We start from the raw sequence: 5,325 nt of genomic DNA on the forward strand, positions 1-5,325 counted from the left end.
CTAAAAATCCTAACATGGAGGTATCCAAAACAAGAGAAGTGATTTATATATAAAAAAAACTGTTAAAAATGAACATTAAAGAAATTGAGATTACTAAGGTAGCATTGATTCTATACCACATGTTGTAAAATCTTGTTAGGTTTATCTTTCTATAAATCATGAGAAAAAAAGAGACAAACAATTTTTAAAAAATATAGTTCTTCAGGTAACCCAGTTTAGGCATGCTACAATGCACATTACTACACACTAGCATCTCTATAGGAATTGAATTGTTTCTTTCTGACAAGTGATATAAAACCCATTAACCACTAATGGCCAAGTGCACCAATCTTGATTAACAGTTAATCACACTTAAGTCGATATATAATCCTGTTCAACGCAAAATTCTGGTGCACCAACATCAATCTAAGTTAAACGAATCAATCATGGTTATATTTAACTGGGGCTCTTTCCCAGTTTTCTCGACATAACCACGGTTTTAGAAGCATAAGCTATTAAGATGGCGGCGCGTTTTGATGTTATGGATAGCATTGAGGACGAATTGTTATGCCTTGACCATTTAAATCATGGCTGAAACCATGTTGGAGTGATTGTGGAAAGGGGAAACCCTTTTGAAGATTATGGTGACAGTAAGTTTGAAAACAGATTTCGTCTGTCAAAAGAAACAATGTGGTGGTTATTAAACCAAATTAATGATAGGTTAGAATTTCCTACTGATCGGAATAACCCTATTTTGTCGATGAACAGACTTTTGATTACTTTAAGGGCATATGCAACAGGTGCATACAACATTGCTATTGGGGACAACAGTAATGTACATCGTACAACAGCACAACTAATCATTGGTGATGTATCAGACATCATAGCATCAATGTCTCCTCGCTTTATAAAATTTCCTACAAGAGAAGTAGTGCGCTCCATGATGTATGGTTTTAGTCAATTGGACCAATTTCCTGGTGTTCTTGGTACCTTGGATTGTACCCATATAACAATTCAGTCTCCTGGAGGACATAATGCGGCACTTTTCCACAATAGGAAATCATATTTTTCTACATCTACATCTACATCCATACTCCGCAAGCCACCTGATAGTGTGTGGCGGAGGGTACCTTGAGTACCTCTATCAGTTCTCCCTTGTATTTCAGTCTCATATTGTTCGTGGAAAGAAGGACTGTTGGTATGCCTCTGTGTGGGCTCTAATCTCTCTGATTTTATCCTCATGGTCTCTTCGCGAGATATACGTAGGAGGGAGCAATATACTGCTTGACTCCTCGGTGAAGTTATGTTCTCGAAACTTCAAGAAAAACCCGTACCGAGCTCCTGAGCATCTCTCCTGCAGAGTCTTCCACTGGAGTTTATCTATCATCTCCGTAACGCTTTCGCAATTCCTTTAACTGTCAAACCATTAGTGATCACAATTTGTTAATAAGAGAGATTGTCGCTCAATGGCCGGGCTCTGTGCACGACAGTACCATATTTCTCAACTGCGCTCTCAGAGCTCAATTTGAAAACCAAGAAATACAACAAGGTCACTTATTGGGAGATAGTGGTTACACATGTAGATCCTACTTGTTAACTCCACTTTTAAATCTGCAAGATGAAACAGAGCATCAATATAACAAGTTTCATATTATAACTAGAAACACTGTTGAGAGAAAATAAAGCTTGTGGGAGAGAAAGTTTTCCCATATTATCTGTAGGAATAAGATGTAATCCACAGCAAGCAATGTCAATAATTGTGGGTACAGCTATCTTGCACAATACAGTGAGGAGTACAAGCAGTGAGGAACCACCAGAAGATCCAGAAATGTCTCGACCTTTAAATCAGTTACGTGATGAGAGAGGCCCCAACATTGAAGATAACGAACCTGTGCTACCTGGACAGCAGATGTATAGTGATGACACATTACCAGGAAGAGCAGTCGCCGTGCTACAATTAATGAACATTTCCAATAAGGTAACATAAATTCAGACGTTGTTCAAAATGAAAAATTACAATTATAGTTACGGGATTTCACCGTATTTTTAATTTTCCCGATTATTTCAGCATGTAATCTATTTTTTCTGTTATCTAGGGAACATGAAAGTACTCACTGAACTGGATGTGTGATTAGAAATTTGAGGTTGTGGTGTACCAGGGACAGGATATGCTGCCTGCATAAAATTACCCAGCTGTCGCTTTCCTGAGAATTTTTTTTAGTGTGGAACTGTTCATAATTCATTATTAAAGATATATTTCTCATATAACATTGGTTGTGAAAGCAATGCAGTACTGTTATTTATAGACATGTTCAATTTATGTGTATGTACTTAAATTTGAGAAAAAAATGGCTCCATTACATTTAGAAAGTGTGAGAGTAAAAGCGAGTGGGATAAAATATAATGGGATAGTTCTGTAGTATGTTCACTAGAAATTCTAAACATCTCTTAAATTTTCTACTGTAACAACAAATATGTGAATGTCCAACAGTTTTGCAGTATTAAAAGAGCGTATTGTTTATTATGAGAACCTTTCAGATTTGATATTATTTTACTGCGCTTCTGCTCACTATTAATGCAGTCTTATCACCTAGATTAGCACAAAATAAATAATCATTTGTGTAATAACATAAAATGTCAGCTTGGGATAGTTCATTTGTTAAATTGTTTCCATGTTAATCACTACTCTTTGTTTACAATATGATTTGCTTCAAACATAAGTGTGTGTGGCTATAAGGTTGGAGCCCAGATCACTTATGTGATCTGGGGTTGTAGATTTCTAGAAAAATGTTGATGTAATGACAAACTGTGCAAAGAATTGAATTACATTGTTAATCCTAGCCAGTCATGCTTGTAGCAGCACTTTGCACAATATTATGTACAACTATATGGTAAAAAAAATGGATGAAATTGAACACAAATCTGTGTTTAGAAATTGCCACCAAAAATAAGTTCTCACTGCTACAAAAGGCAATGGAATTTTGTCAGCAATGTCTAACACTTTGGGGATCAGTGTGCAGGAGCAATAATTAGTTAAGGAGTATGCTACTTCAGAAGATATGAAAGCAGAACCGTAATGCTGTGGGTCGTTTGTAAGAAGTGTCATGCTTTAAGTTATTACTGACGAAAAATCACTCTGTCACTGATATTGATGCAGTTTTTTCATGTATTTAATGCTCACCTTTGCAGAAGTGAATTCCTTGTCATAGCATAGTGCCACTGAAAAATGCCTCACTACAAATACAGTTGTGGCAGAAGTTACAGGTTGCCATCATAAACATTAGCAGGTGCAGAGTATTGCTAAGAAAGCCACACATGGTATGCTTACTATAGCAGAAAACAGTGCCCCAATCATGGGAATGCATTACTGAAAAAATCTTGCTATAAATTCTGTTGTGATAAAAGTTATGGGCTGACATTATAAACATTAACAGGTGCAGAGCATTGCTAGAAAAGCCACACTATGATAAGCTCACTACTGCAGAAGAGAGTGCCCATATTAGCAATGTATTACTCAATAATGCCTCTCTACAAATACTGTTGTGATGAACGTTACGGGTTTCCACCATACACATTACCAGGTGCAGAGTATTGCTAGGAAAGCCACATATGCTACGCTTACTTTTGCAGAAAAGAATGCCCATCACAGCAATGTATTTCTCAAAATGCCTCACTACAAATTGTATTGTAATAAAAGTTATAGGTTTCCATTATAAACATTACCAGGTGCAGAGTATTGCTAGAAAAATGGCACACACAGCAGTATCGCTAACCTGTTTTTATTTACGAAGCAATTCTAATTTCAAGTGATTAGATGAAACTTAGTCCAGACCAAGTAAGCTACAGGGTGTTTCAAAAATGACCGGTATATTTGAAACGGTAATAAAAACTAAACGAGCAGCGATAGAAATACACAGTTTGTTGCAATATGCTTGGGACAACAGTACATTTTCAGGCAGACAAACTTTCGAAATTACAGTAGTTACAATTTTCAACAACAGATGGCGCTGCGGTCTGGGAAACTCTATAGTACGATATTTTCCACATATCCACCATGCATAGCAATAATATGGCGTAGTCTCTGAATGAAATTACCCGAAACCTTTGACAACGTGTCTGGCGGAATGGCTTCACATGCAGATGAGATGTACTGCTTCAGCTGTTCAATTGTTTCTGGATTCTGGCGGTACACCTGGTCTTTCAAGTGTCCCCACAGAAAGAAGTCACAGGGGTTCATGTCTGGCGAATAGGGAGGCAAATCCACGCCGCCTCCTGTATGTTTCGGATAGCCCAAAGCAATCACACGATCATCGAAATATTCATTCAGGAAATTAAAGACGTCGGCCGTGCGATGTGGCCGGGCACCATCTTGCATAAACCACGAGGTGTTCGCAGTGTCGTCTAAGGCAGTTTGTACCGCCACAAATTCACGAAAAATGTCCAGATAGCGTGATGCAGTAATCGTTTCGGATCTGAAAAATGGGCCAATGATTCCTTTGGAAGAAATGGCGGCCCAGACCAGTACTTTTTGAGGATGCAGGGACGATGGGACTGCAACATGGGGCTTTTCGGTTCCCCATATGCGCCAGTTCTGTTTATTGACGAAGCCGTCCAGGTACTAAAGATAAGCTTCGTCAGTAAACCAAATGCTGCCCACATGCATATCACCGTCATCAATCCTGTGCACTATATCGTTAGCGAATGTCTCTCGTGCAGCAATGGTAGCGGCGCTGAGGGGTTGCCGCGTTTGAATTTTGTATGGATGGAGGTGTAAACTCTGGTGCATGAGACGATACGTGAACGTTGGCGTCATTTGGACCGCAGCTGCAACACGGCGAACGGAAACCCGAGGCCGCTGTTGGATCATCTGCTGCACTAGCTGCGCGTTGCCCTCTGTGGTTGCCGTACGTGGTCGCCCTACCTTTCCAGCACGTTCATCCGTCACGTTCCCAGTCCGTTGAAATTTTTCAAACAGATCCTTTATTGTATCGCTTTTCGGTCCTTTGGTTACATTAAACCTCCGTTGAAAACTTCGTCTTGTTGCAACAACACTGTGTTCTAGGCGGTGGAATTCGAACACCAGAAAAATCCTCTGTTCTAAGGAATAAACCATGTTGTCCACAGCACACTTGCACGTTGTGAACAGCACACACTTACAGCAGAAAGACGACGTACAGAATGGCGCACCCACAGACTGCGTTGTCTTCTATATCTTTCACATCACTTGCAGCGCCATCTGTTGTTGAAAATTGTAAGTACTGTAATTTCGAAAGTTTGTCGGCCTGAAAATGTACTGTTGTCCCAAGCATATTGCAACAAACGGTGTATTTCTATCGCTGCTCGTTT

The sequence above is a fragment of the Schistocerca nitens genome, chromosome 10 (assembly GCF_023898315.1).
Source record: "Schistocerca nitens isolate TAMUIC-IGC-003100 chromosome 10, iqSchNite1.1, whole genome shotgun sequence".
In the NCBI taxonomy this organism is placed as follows: domain Eukaryota; kingdom Metazoa; phylum Arthropoda; class Insecta; order Orthoptera; family Acrididae; genus Schistocerca; species Schistocerca nitens.